A 14,610-nucleotide genomic window follows, 5' to 3' on the forward strand; every position below is an offset into this window, starting at 1 on the left:
GCGCGTATGGAATTGCGTCGCTGCGCCTGCGTTCGAAAGATGGCGGTTTGACATCTCGTTACGGACCGCTTGTGGCTGTACGAGACGAGAACAGTCGGGCTACGTAACTGACGGGCTAAATATAGTTGAACATGTCGGCACACGCGAAGTTTCGAAAATTTCGCGGACTCTCGGGCTTGGAAAAAATGGCTGTGGCTTAGGTAAGGTTAAGCCCAGGATGCGAAGCATACTAGCCTTTTAGTTGTTGAACCACTGTTTAGCCTGGTGAACTGCTGTTGCTTGGCTATATTTGGTTCGGCTAGACGAAGAAACAACTCATGCGTTACTCTGCTTCGCCTTCAAGAGTGGAACGCGACAGCGTTCCCGTCGACCCGCCAAGGGGTGTAAGACAATGGGCTACGGCGCAGCGACTACGCGCCCCGCATTGGACGCGTGGTGAGCGTCGAGCAACGCAGCGTTCGGCGCGGCAACGAAATGTGCGCCTGAGCAAGCGACGCATGCCTGAGCCTTAGAAACAGCTCGTTTCTACGGCAACACCGCATTCACTAGAGGCGCTTTTGTACCGCTTTCAAGCATCGTACTCGTGGCTCAGTGGTAGCGTCTCCGTCTCACACTCCGGAGACCCTGGTTCGATTCCCACCCAGCCCGTCTTGCAAGAGTTGAGCCAAAGCCACTTCTCCTCTGTCATGACGTCGCGGTGTCACGTGGTATTGAAGGCGACACCGCCGCGCCTGAGGAGCTGGGTTGAGCTCTCGTAATAGGCGTCGCATAAAAGTAGCGCGTATTGAGGAACTGAATGAAAGCTGCATGGGAAATTTTTCCAGATGGTCTACAAATTTCTCATTGACCCGTGGTATATATACAACGTGCAGTTCGTTATGCGAGGGAGTTATTTTGAATTCGTGAGTATCGGTCAGCGAGTTTTACCGCGTTTAATAAGTCCCTTTATCCGGATCCGTTCTATTGTGGTTATATTGCAGTAAGGTATCGATACAAGGCCTCTTCGAAGCCACCTGAAGCAGTCGAAATTAAGGAAACCGGCCGGGAGGGAACAAATAAACAAAAAACATCGATTTAAATTGCGCAGTTTAACGTCCCAAAACTGCGCAGTGGATTTTTACGTACGCCGTGGTTGAGGGATTAATTTCGGCCAGCCGGGGTTCTCACGAGCACCTACGAATTTAAGGGCGCGGGCGTTCTTCGCACTTGGCCCGCATCGAAGCGCGGTCGTCGCGACGGGAGACGAATGCGCGGCCGACGCTCAGAGGCAAACGACGGGCTCGACTGCTTACACTGTGTATGCGCATGCAGTTGGTTTGTAAGGGTTCGTGCAGAACAAGCATTTCAATGATGCCGAAGGCTAAATTCAAGGAGGGAAAAAAGAAAACCGTACTCGTACAGTCATAAACAGTGAAATGTTCTTCGTCGCAATTTCTTGCACTCTAAGAAAAAAAGGACTAAAAGGGGTAGGGAGGTTAGTCCTTTTGGGGACTAACTGATCTGCCACAACCATTAGTCCTTTTGGGGACGAACTGACATGGGATGAACTGTTACTCCCCATGCGCTTACGCCTTCGGGGACTAACAGTTGCACCTGCCCGATGGTCCTCAAGGGAGTAACTGTAATTCGTTCCGATGCTCCGCAAAGGTGGAATTAATTAAATTAGGCATTTATACCCTAATAAAAAAATTAATGAGTTGAAAAAAAAAAAAACATGGCGAGAGCAGGATTCGAACTCACGTCCTCTCGGCCACAAGTCAGGTACTCTAACCACTTCACCACGCCGCTTGCTTGAGAATGCGGGATATTTAGACAAGGTTAAGTATGGGAACTCAAGTGCGGCAGTATAAAAGTGACTCCGTATTTTGTGCAATCTATGCAGTGAGAGTCTAAAGTTGAGTGTATTTGCAACCATAAGCGACTGCGAAAAGAAATCAGCCCGAGTATTTTTAGGGTGACTTAAACTGAGGCACTACGCCATGTATACGTGTAGCGAGCTCAAACGGGGCACCGAAGACGACAGAGAAGGGCAATTTCTCTGTCGCTTAGCGTGTGCCGTTTGAGCTACACATCGCTTCAGTTCGCAACCTCCTTGGAACGGAAGGAACTTAGGTACTGTTGACCAAGAAAATCTAGCCGTCTATCAATGACTTGCGCGTTTAATGTGTATCGCTCACTTATGGGGTGCGCACGAAGGGCATGCCTCTTCACATTCCAGTTTTAAGTTTCACGTAATTATCTCACGAAGAGGCAAGGTGCTGCTTTGCATGCAGTTCAATAGACAATGCACGAACTTCGAACATTCACGATTTATAGACAATACCGTTTTCGCCGCATCGCTCCATGACACGGACGAAAACAGCGAAGTCCCTGGGGAGTAACTGTTGCCGTTCGTCCTCCCATTGCTCTCTTTCCGAGCAGGGACTAAACACTTACTCTCCGAAATTTGCACACGGCATGCACATTCATGCAGTTAGTCCTTTGAGGGACGAAAGCGCCCTTTTTAGGACTAACGGCGCAGTTACTCCCGTTTTCCCGGGGATTTTTCTTAGAGTGTGCAGATAAGTGGGATACATGCTCTTCAGGCTGCGCTTAAAGCAGGTTTTCCCACTGTAATGACGTCAATGCACTGTGGTCGGTACCGTCCGACTTCAATCAAAGATACGTTAACGCCAGACGGCCCAAGCTTGCTTTCCTTCAGGCAAATGCCTAGGGCTCGAAAACCGAGCCGTGACGGCTGTGAATCAACCAGGAAAAGAACAAAATGGTGACAAGGCTTGGTCGCTCGATCTGACTGCGACGTCGACGGCCATTTAAAGAAGCCCGTCACTGCGCGCTGCGGACACGCCACACTGCAATCGTTCAGCGACTCTCGCAGAAGAAGACGTCCAGGATTGTGGGACAGTGTACGCGGCACAGCTCCTGCGCGGAGTTTGTTATAGTACACTAAACTTTCAAAAGTCGCCCCAGTGCAACAGTGTTCGATTAAGCAATGCGAGGAGCACGCGTACTTTCGAGCAAATTTAGGGGCACCTGAATCCCAAATTCAGGGCTTTTCACGGATTTCGAGGGTGTAGGAACCCCGACTGTGCTGCAGCAACGTCACGTGTCATCTAACAGAGTGATGAATTGGGCTATTTGGTGTGCGTCCGTTGTTTTTGCGCTGTCTGCAACGCGCATTGGTTAACGGAGACGAGAGGAACACCGACTGGTGAGAAAAACAAGATGACGAGAAGAAACGCCTTTTATTGTGCCACTCAGTGCTTTCCTTTCTAGTGGGAGACAAAGAAAAGGCACGGGCGTTAGCCGTTGCGCCTGGTCTGCTACCCCATTTTGGGGCTGGGGCAATAAAAGTGAAGGAGAAAGGAAGTGGATAACACGTGACGCGTGCGCGCTCATAACTGCCTTCACCGCGCATCCAAAGGCGCTCATTGAGCCCAGCATCGCCTTTGCACAGTATACAGCAGGGCTCTGGTGTCTACCCGCGCGTATGAGGGTCAACTCCGCGGTGCAGGGTGCTCCTCTCCTCCCCGCTATATATAGTGCCCGCTATTACCACGGCGAGGAGGAGCTGGATACAGACCCGCTCTTCTGATTGACTCTCTCCCTTCAATAAGACGTCTGTCGGATCGAACTGATTTCGCGGAAAATGTTAACGGAGCGGCTTCAATTGCGGCGCTTGTTTCAGTTTCGTCGCGTCGTGAACGTATAACCATGTAACGAAGAATTAACGGTCTGCTGAGTTTTTCGGGCTTCGTATGTGCCCCAATAAAACGGGAAGGCGAACGGGCGATATGTTTATCCTCCAAATGTCAAGTGTGTTAGTAAAGCTTTTCGAGCACCTACCCGTGCGCTATCAAGCACGAGCGTCCGTGCGTGAGTGAAAGAAGAAATGTACAGGAGAGCGGCAAGGCAGCAGCAGCGTGCGCGAAGACGCGCGTCCAGGCGCAGGAGCCAGTTGGCCAACTCGCCGCCATTCCAAATTCAACCTTTTTCGAGGCAAGCCAACAAAAGGTCCCACAAAGCGTCACGGCTGGACGCGCGGATCAATCGCCCAGACTGTCGACGATCTTATCCAGGTCGACAAAGAAACGCACACGGGACCACGCGGAACCGTGTTGCTGGCGCCTTTTTTCGGTGAATGCAGCGTCTCTGTAAAACTGACGCCCGCGAGCTGTTTCCAAACTGGGCTAGAGGACGTACGACGCCATACAGAAGGGAATGGCGTCATACAGGAAGTAGAGTTTCCTACTGCTCAGCGCAGTCCAACACTCGTCACAAGAGTTCCTCTAGGACAGCAAACCGACGCTTAAGCAGGGTGCGCCACAAATCTCCTCGGTGTGTGTCACTCTCCAATGAGCCTCTCGCAACCTTGGGCTTCTGAATATGTGTCACCGAGTGTTGCGGCAAGCAAGCGAACAACTGTCAGCACACGCCGGCACCGGCGCGCTATAGGCTTCTCGTCTCGGAGGCCACGCACGGACTTCTCGGTGGTTCCACTAGATGGCGCAGCGTGTCCAAAAAGAAGTGCGAACGAGTAGCCCGGTTGCCGCATGACGCCTTTCTCGGCGTTCGCACCATGGAGGAATGAAAAAAAAAAACCTAGCAGGGAGCATCACGTGATTCCACTAACCTCGGCACCTCCTCTGAAGCCGCTAATCCCACTCGCCGGGGCCTGGCGCCTTTCGGGTAGGAAGAGGCCCACGTTGTTGCCGGACCATCCGTGTTTGTTTCGTACGTGGTAACGATTAGCGGCCTATAGTGGCGCCCGCCGTCAATGGTACGGAGGCGCGTAGGGAGTACGACGCGTGGGTTTCTGCTACCGCGGGCGTCGTTCCTCGCTTCAAATACGTTGCCTTGAAACGTGGAGAAAGACTGCGGAGCCAGACCCGCGGCGACAAAATTTTAGAAGCATCACCTGCGCTTACCACCCCAGTTAGTCGGCGCTCCCACCTCAAAACCCGTCCAGAGTATATGCCTGCCCGAGCGTGCTCTATTGTTTCGTCAAATCGGCTGTTGTGTACCTGAAACTCAGGTGCGCATTTTCTTGCTAATTCTTGTTCACCTGCCTTGCACATATATAGAATAAGACAAGCTCTTTCGCAGGAAAGTTATTTGTCGCGTGTTTGCTTAGTAAAAGGTTCTGTCCTGCATGTTTCGTTTTGAAAGAAATAAATAGCAATACGCTGCACTCTAAACGCCGAAATCGCCTTTCCTTGAGATTTACGCGCCCTATTTCGTAAGATTGTGTGGTGCGACGACCTTACGCTGTTGAGGCGTGCCTATCGAGTTTTCGCCTTTCTGCTGAGAGGCAGAAGGCATTGAGGAGAACGACAACGTCGACTGGGGCCGTCTGCCATAACAGTGGGCCGGCACGGCGTCAAATATGGCCGCGGACGCTCGCTTGAGCGCCTGCACATGCTTGCAGGGGCGAAATACATCATATTGTTTCCCAGAAGATGCTCCCAAACGAGACGAATCGCCGTCGGAAGGGCGGCTTGGTTGCCACCACACGTTTGCAGGGCGAAAAGTTTCCTCGTTTCCCTGAAACCGGCCCGAAACGCGACCATTAGGACGCGTTTCGGACGACCATTAGTCGTCCGTTAGGTGCTCGTGGCGGGTTGTTGGGCACCATGCCTTGGTTCGTTGCTGCATTGGCGCCTGTCCGCTGCTTGCTTAAGCGGCGAGCCGCGTGGTGGTTCGATGCTTCACCTGACTGACGTTACGCAGACTCGACTGATTCACACACTTGAATTCCTTCACTAAACCGTGCCGTGCGTTTGCCACGCCGACAATGTGCGAATATCCCAAAACCCGGGCAGCAGACGCAGCCAAAGCGAGCCGACTGAAGCTACCACTTGCCTATCACGTGAGGGCCTACTTCCCATCATCCCACTCCTCTTAGTGTTTTTTTATGACTAGGCTTCAAAGTTTTCACGAGATGCTCCCTCATAGTATTTTCCTTCCTCTGTGGTTCGCAAGCGCCTGCGCGCCATACATTTTTCGAAGCCACGTGCAGGCTTCGCTGCGGCAACGCTAGATGGCGCTGTTGTGATCGGCCGCCGTTTAGAGTTACTGTGTATGCTACCAAAGGTAGCAGAGTTGCGCGTCTGTTTTATCACGCCGCTAGCGCCTCTATTGGCAGGACGTCATCACGTGGTAGGCAAGCAACCGTGCATTGCGGAGAAGCAGATGCCTAGACCTATTTTTGTATTTCCCAACGCCGCCGCTGCAGCGAACTGGATTCACACAAGTTATCGCCAATCAAATTCAAAGCGGATCCGTCCGATTTTGGCGTTCGCGTGCGGGTTAGCTGCGGAGCAACAACACAACGTGCGCAGCGCATCTCACAGTTGGTTCATCGCAGTGCCCTCGCAGTCCCGTCGGGATGATATAATGACCGGGTGCTCTGCTCCCGACTGCACGAATCGCTCTGAAAGCGAGCTTTTCATTTGATCCAATTCAATCCCATGCACCACACTGCTTTCACAGAACTGTCATAAAAAAGCCAGCTCACATTTTCATGATAATGCACTGCTTGGGTTGTTTCTGAACATAAAAGAGGTTACACTAGCAAGTAAAGATATTTCGTCTACTACTGCTTATGTGAAGCAGGATGCACGAGGAATTAATGTCGTTATTTACCATACGGTAAGGGCCTAACTGTGTTTCGCATTAATACCCGTAATGTAGCTATGTCAATCCTGTGAGAAAAACTTTCACTAGACTCCCACAGAAGGTTACTTTTGGAATCCGTGCAGTGAAAAGGCGCATAATGAAGTGGCACTTGCAGGTGTGGATAATATCCAGTGCCTGCTAGTAGGTGGGTACGTTTCTACAGCAAATTTAACGGGGTACCAGAGTCGAAATACTAATGGTTGATCATTGATTCACCAGTAATATCGAAGACCGCCTACACGTTGAGAGCTTTGGCACATAAGCGGGTACGCCTATTGCAAAACACAGTACCCAGTGTCCAGTGCATAGAGTTGTAGGAAACTCTATAGTCCAGTGCAGCGCCGGATTATGGGCCCAGTGCCGCGCGCTGGATGCTGGAGCGCTGGGCAGGCGCGGCGAACTGGGAGGCGCTGGGTGCTGGTGCGAAAAACAGCTCTAGCGCGTTAAATACGCGGTGCCTGGACACCGTATATATTTCTTTTAGAACAGAAAGCATTTTGGTGCAATAAAAAAGAAAGAAAACGTAAAAATAAATGAGCTCCGACCAGGACTCTATCGTCGGACCTACAAATCCCAAGCCCGGTGCTTTACCACTACGCCACGCCAGGAGCCGAACGTGTGCGCATAATTTCCACGTCAAGGACCGAGAAGCAGTTTTAGTTCCACAGAGATGCGTCTCGCTCAGTCATGGTGGATGCGCTGTCGCCGAGCAACTAGAACTCGCGCCTGCACCGCAAACAAAATTTTGCTGTCCATATTCAGTAGCATGCTCGGAAGTGCCACAACAGCGATTTTCACTTGCGATTGGCATTTTAACTTCGAAAAAAGTCCTAAATGAACCGCCGACCCGGGACGCTGTATGGGCTGCTACTACCGCTTTGGATAGCCGTTTCTTGTTCTTCATGCAAAGGATATGCAATGTTTCCTTAGTTCAGTGATGCCTTTCAGTTGACACGTCTGTCTATTCATAGATATTCGTCACAGAAGCGCAGGCTAGGGCTGTGAGCCTTCGGCGACAGCACATATGTACCTGTGTTTATGACGCGTCACATCGGCGCTCATCGCTACTTGTGCTGGCACTGTAAACATGAAAAAATGGTTCATTTAAGAACACTGATGCGAAAGCTGAAATATGGTGATTTATCCTTGTTAGACTTCTTGATTCCTGAGCCTAGACGCGCCGAGAACGTGCAGACGGACTCGGCGGATACGCTTGGCCTAAGCTTCGGTGGGCACCGATCTCGGCGCCTTTTTCTTGATCTTTTCAGTCAGCTGTTTCGGGGCACTTTGTTTGCGATTAGGCGGAAAAGCAGTTCACAAGCGATGCAAAAGCGTCCGCGGTCGATCGACGATACGGTAGGCATGTCGCCTGCAAAAACAAAGTGCGGCTTCGCCGCATAGATTTGGTTGCTTCCCAGGCAAGATGGCGGACCTACGCGCAACTCGGCTACCTTTGGTATCATATACAGTAACTCTACGGCCGTTCACCCCGTGACAACCTCCGGTCACGGTTAACGGGATTATGGCGAACGCGCCGATGGCCTCGTCAAAATGGTTCTCAAAACGGATGATTTATGGCCAACACGGGAGTACTTCGGTCAAGAGATGTTTGGGCAATTAGCAAGGATGCGAGCATCACTTGTGAGCCGCGCGAATTGCCAAGTCCACGCCGGAGACGCGGTCAGTGTACGATCGGAGTCGCCCTTCCTCTGTGTGTGTCCAATAATGTGCGTACGTTTCCGACAAAGGTTCCTTCGGAGGGAAACGGCAACAGACCTCCGGATTGGCGGGACCTGATGTCATTGGTCTCCTGGCGCCGGATTGGCGGAAGCGACTGAAAAATGACCACGCAGGGCAAAACAGGAGCAACGGACGGCGGGAGTCAGCGGCTGCTACAGCTTCATGAACGTTTTGCGTATTACTTTGAATTTTCTTGCAAGTATAAACGTGTTTGTGAAACGTCCCGAATATCGGGCCCAGCAACACGTCTCCTCCACGAGCAAAGTGAATTCCACGTCTTCGAACACCCAGTCGCAACAGCGCCGAGTGTTCTTAGGGAAGCGCTCAACAGGGGGAATCCAGCTGCAGTACACGCCCCTGTGTCATAAGCTCGTTTCGATGCCGGCAATAATTAAGTTGCGTCGCCGTATTGATTCAATGCTAAACGCGTCGACAGACATCGTGAGACGCGTTCCGCCGAATTTTTTTCCCTTTTCGCCTACTTACATATTAAGTTATTTATAAACTTCATTAAATATTATATTCAGAGCAAGAGTGGCAATGAGGGTACTCTGGACCATCAAAGGTTTCCGATCTAGCTTTATACTGTTCAATACACGCTGCAGAAATATTTTGCAAGCCCGGAAGAAAGCCTGAGACATACGAAAAACAGTCCGACTTCCTCCAAGCGGTGGCAAACGTTGCCTTGGTTCTGTCCAGCTGCGCGGCACTTGCAAATTTCTAAATTTTGGGAAAAGTTGCGTTAGAAACCCCGTATGCGGTGAATGCAAGCAACCATTTGAGACTTTAATCACAAACTCGGGCGGACTGAACGCGTGCGACCTTTGTGCTACACCATTAAAATTGTTTTTTTAATGAGATGTTTCTATAGTTATACTGCGCACTCCTTTGTTCCGCAGATACGACATTTAGCAAGTTACCAGGCTGCAACAGTAGTTTGTGAAACTTGTATAAACAAAAACTTAAAAAAAACAGCCCATCCTTTATGCGGAACCTAGCTCATCTTGCAGACAATATAGCTGCGTATACTCTGAGAATAATGAACGTTAAAGAGTGCGAACATAGAAAACAAAATATGGCCAACAACCATTAGAAAACATGTTACCCACACTACTTAATAAGTTGGACAGAAAAGCAGGTTTCAATTGGAGAGCGTGCGACTTTCGAAGAATCATTTCAAACACCCTTAATCTCGTTCAGCTGTTTCTCCCGCCATTTGATTGATCTGACATTATAGCTTTTGCGAGCAGTCTTTTTTTCGTTGCGTCGAGTACATGAAGTCTTCCTTCAGAACTGTCGCGATCTACTCAGTTATGTAAGTCAGCATTGCTAATATGTTTTCGCTCACTACTGTTTATGTACATGGCATCATGTAGCTGCTATATATGGCGACTTGTGCTTTTGTCAAGCTGCCGATCCATCATCATGTTTGTTGCTTATGATAAAATTTATATTTGTTATTATTCTCAGCTTACACGTGCCGAAACTACGATCTGATTATGAGGCACGCCGCAGTGAGCGGCTGCCGATTAACTTTCACTCCCTGGGGGTTCTTTAACGCGCACCTAAGCACACACACAAGCGCCTTTGCATTGCTCCCTCGTCGAAGCGTGGCGTACGAGGAGGCGGGTTCGATCCAGGGCTTCGTAAGCTGCCACGGCGCGTTCAGAGCCGCACAGTGCATGCGCGTTCACATTCTTATCTTCCCTGCGCAAAGATTTCACAGAGGCTTGGAACAAGCGGCGCAATGCGATAAGTACGCGACGAAACAGAAAAGGCACAGAAGATCAGTAGCGTGATGCCTAAGTGCACGTACTCGCGCGAAAAAAAAAAGAAAAAAAACGTATCAAATGCACTGCTATAGCTCCGAAGCTCCATCGCGCGCGCTACTAGAATGTTACGGCCAGTATTTGCGGTTTTCACCGCCGGTACTCGAGCGGATAACACCACAAATGTGAGTCGCTCCGCACATCTGCCAGCATCCGCATCAGATCGACGAACGAAAGGTTTCGCTTCAGAAAGAACGCGGCTGTGCAATGACAACAGTGGAAGACCAAACAACGCTCACGAGTGTAGTTCATTCTACGCCCTGCCAGGAAATTTAGGTATTGCATATATGTGATAATTCGGTTTACCTCCGAAATTCCAAGCACATGTCCCGCTCGCGCATAAAATGCGACAGCGAAAAGTTGAAGCCTCGTTTAGGCGACTGTTGCCCCTTTACGTTAATTCTAGAAATTTGTGCCCGAAACACCTTTCGTATACTACGGTCGTTAGGCGACGTTTCAAGCAGGGACTGTACGAGTATGCCTAGTCTCAAGAAATCACCGGCCACGCGCTTTGTCGTCTCAGCGGGGGAAAAAAAAAAAAGAGCTCGCCCCTGCAGAACTATGCTTTCTTTTTTTGCTTCCATGGTGACGTCTGCTGCCCCTCGGCGTTCCCAAAAGGGAGCGGGACGTCTCAAAAAAAGCCACGAGCTCCAGCCCCTCCGCCATTGCCAAAAAGCAGCAGCAGAGTCCTCCTGAACGCCCCTCTTCCTCCTCCGGACGTCACCGCAGCGCTGTGATGCTGCAGCGCGCCACGGCGAGTCCGTTAAGTGCGCGCACACACTCACAACGCGAACGTCACCAGCGTAGCAGAACACACAGCCGTATCCTCGTAGTGCAGACGACCGCAGCAGACGACGAGACTGGAGCGGCAGACGGCGTACGCTAGACGCAGACGACGAGGAGAGAGGCACCGCTCAGTCGAGCAGCAGATGACTCCTCCACGAATACTCGCACGCACCAGACGCGCGCGACGGTGCGTCCGAGCAGCAAAGGACTCACCGATTTCAGAAGGTCGTCGTTATTTGGGTGCCTCCGCACCGCAGGCTTGCGCGCCGTGCGTCGTCTTCTTCCCGGCGTCGCGCGAGGCTGCTGGGTCCCCTTGCTGTTGCAAGCGACGCCGCGGGGCGGTTTCGTTTTTCTTTTCGGGCTTTGTTGGGGACGGCCGCCGCCGCAGGTGAGGAGTGGTGCGCGTTGAGATGCGGTTGACTAGCTTCGTGGTCGTCGGCTGGGCGCAGCGGCCGCCATATCCCTTCGCACTGGCACTGCCACCCTTCCGCCTGCGACCGAGCGCGCCGCGTTCGGAAACTGCCGCCGCGCCGATGCCGCTGCTGGCGGAGAGCGATGGCGGCTCTCTCCGCCTCCTCTTCCCGTTACGCCCTCCCTCTCCTTTCCCTCGGCCCCCGCGCCGACGTTTCTTTGCGCAGTTGTTCGCATTTGCGTTTGCTTTTGCGCAACGCGAATAAGCCTTGACGCGCGCTGGTCGCGCATCCTCTCGGCACGCCGAAGCAGCAGAAACCGAAAGAGCTCCCATTTGCAACTGCACGTTGCGTGGCGTCCTCCCACAACGGTTGTCGCTGCTTTGACTTAGAGGCAACTACCATTAGAGGCGCCAGGAGTCGCTACTTCAACATCTAATTTACGACTTAATTCAATGTGTTAGTTTATGCTCATCAGGGGCGTAGCCAGGGGGGGGGCTTATGGGGCTTCAGCCCCCCCCGAAATTTTTTCGTGCTGTCCATGCACCGCCGACCAAAGTGACCTCCGGCGCCGGAAATCACTCTGGATTTTGTCTAGAATGTCTTTTTGACGCTCGAAAAGACATTTAACCGCGAAGATTGCAAACTCGGGCTGGATTTCGTGGCAACGCCCATACACCGGAAGTCACATAACGCCAAGCAGTCCCATTCGAGCACAAAGTTTCGAGGGCGCTTTGATGGTGAGCGGGCTCGCCGCGGCATCTCACTGACGACTCGTATCTCACTGAGGCCACGGAATCTGTGGAGCGTATGGATATCAATTGCGAAACTTTATGTGTATAAATCTCATAAGCTCTTGATGTGAAAGGTGCATTGACATTTCCAAAGTTGTGCTTTAGACTTTCAATTGCGGAACTTTGTGGGTTTAAGGTTGTTATAAACATTTGACGCCAAATGTCTATTGACTTTTCTAAAGTCTTACATCGGAACATACAACGAGACAAGCCAAATCAACACACTAGCAGACGAGTTGACAAACAGGCAGCGAGGTCCAATGAGACGAAGCGTTGGGGTGGTTCATTTGTGCCGTCATGTCACATAAAAAAATATAAACATTTTTTTTTAACCTACGCCAGAACATCCATGTCAAGACACTCAAGCCAGCCAAAGTAAATACGTTCTTATTTATTTTTTCTACTTTGACTTTTATTCGCGAGGACACATTGAGCCTCTTCGATTTTTTTTTTGTTCCTGCTACCCTAACTGCGGGCTGCCAGAGCCAACCAGAGCGCATACGTTTTTCTCGTACGGCCCCGACCACCGTGCGGTACACTTTGGTGCGCGTTCGGTTTGCTCTGGCCGAGTGGATTTTCACCGGACAGAGTTTTGGACGTTTTCTGGCTAGCAGACGGGAAAAAAAAACAATGGTCGCTCGCCGCCATCACTGTGGGGACTCGAAGGATTGCACCGCATTCCTTGAGCGGAACCTTTCCGGAAAGTCTTCTTTCGCCGCTGTAGGATACTGAGAAGTATGCGTATGGTTCTCAGTGGACCAAGCGTCTCATGTTTTCTTCGGTATTCCTTCCGTAGCCCCATTAGGTGCCCGAAGTAGGCATTAGATTCTGGCCAAGATACTTTCCTATGCGTTTCTTTTTCCTTTCGGTGCCTCCGCCTCACAGAAAAAAAAAAAATACATTGTTGCGGCGCAGCGAATTGTCGCATGGTGAAAGTTCGATTTTGATACTTCTTTTGCGGAAAGTAATGGGCGACGGGACGCTTCAGTTGCCGGATACGTTTATTATATTATTGCGAAAGCAATTATATGGACACTCCAGGCGCGTTCTTGCCATCGCCCTCATGTTTCGTATAAAGTCCAAGGGTGATAACATCGTGACTACGCGCTGCATGCTGTATGTGCGAGTGAAAGCGTAGGAGGGGAGGTGGAATGGGTGAGCCGACGATGGTGGCTCAGTCTTGTGTGCGCAAAGGAGAAAAGCGGGGAGCAAGCGCGCCGCCTTCCGTCGCGCGCAATACATCGGGGGGAGTGGATGGAATGGAGGCGGAATCTAGGATTCTGTGAATCTATGATTGTGCAACATGTTTATTTGCCTTGTTTGACGCATTATATACAGTTACTTCTTTATTACAGTATTATGTACGCATTATACAGTTATTACAGTTATACTGTTATTAGACGCATTATATACCGTTAACTTATACAGTTACATACATAGACTCATTGGAGACTTATACGTATACTTAAATATCTTGTTGCGAGGTTTTGTGTATACATGCAGTGAACTTTGTTTCCAGTGAAACTTTTTTGTCCTTTATCAAGCAGTATTTTCGCATTTGCATATCGCATTGTATCTTTGCATTTCTAATGTACGAGGGCGAGTCAAATGAAAGTGAGTCTACCCTAACCGCGCAATAATGGTTCGGTTCATTATCTGCGAGGCATGCGCGTAGGAGAACGGCATGTCTCATTTACAAAAGTGACACGCAGGTGTGAAGATAAATGTTCTTTAATGCTCTCATACACTGGGTTGGATATGGTTGCGTCACATAATGGACACTTCAAAAGTTGAACAACTCGGTGTCGCGAAGTTTTTGATAGCTGAAGGTGTTTCGAAAACAGAAATAATCACCATATGACTGCCGTGTACGTTGAACACTGCATTTCATTGACCACTGTGAATCGTTGGAGCAAACGGTTCAAAGGACGTTGCAAAGACATTCCAAGACCGGGCCAAAACCATCGTGCAATCACCCCCCACACAATTTCAAAGGTTCATGAGCTGCTGAAACAAGAACGGAGGATAAGCATCGATGAACTGGCAGACCGTCTGAACATCAGTCACGGTTCGGTTCACGCCATAATTCATGAGCTTCTCGGCTATCGGCTCTTTGGTGCGCAATGGATCCCCAAGATTTTTATCCATCGCGAGAAGACGAAGAAGTTTCGCGCTGCCTTGACTCATCTGATCGGGTATCACAATGAGCATGGCGACTTCTTGTTTGCAACTGTGATCGGGGACGAACCTTGGTGCCACTTCTACGAGCCTGAAACACGACGGCAAAGCTTACAGCGGAAACATTCGAATTTACCACGCCCAAAAAACGTAAAGGCCATCATTTCCGCTGGAAAGGTGTTGTTGACTTTTTTT

At 50.5% G+C, this 14,610-nt stretch overlaps 2 protein-coding genes across 3 annotated transcripts in view; one reads left to right on the forward strand and one right to left on the reverse strand.

Annotated features, from left to right (window-relative positions):
- The window catches only part of LOC139048658 (MIF4G domain-containing protein-like), a 154,743-nt gene extending 143,124 nt beyond the window's left edge, over positions 1–11,619 (reverse strand). Inside the window, exon 1 of one of the 2 annotated variants that reach the window (XM_070523141.1) lies at positions 11,247–11,619. The gene's annotated coding sequence lies outside the window, so the exon portion shown is untranslated. The remainder of the gene's footprint in view (positions 1–11,246) is intronic. The other variant, XM_070523140.1, reaches the window with a different exon arrangement.
- Positions 1–14,610, forward strand: part of LOC139048660 (uncharacterized) — a 384,154-nt gene that overhangs the window by 73,115 nt on the left and 296,429 nt on the right. The window lies entirely within an intron of this gene.

This window comes from Dermacentor albipictus, chromosome 8 (assembly GCF_038994185.2).
Source record: "Dermacentor albipictus isolate Rhodes 1998 colony chromosome 8, USDA_Dalb.pri_finalv2, whole genome shotgun sequence".
NCBI classification, from domain to species: Eukaryota; Metazoa; Arthropoda; class Arachnida; order Ixodida; family Ixodidae; genus Dermacentor; species Dermacentor albipictus.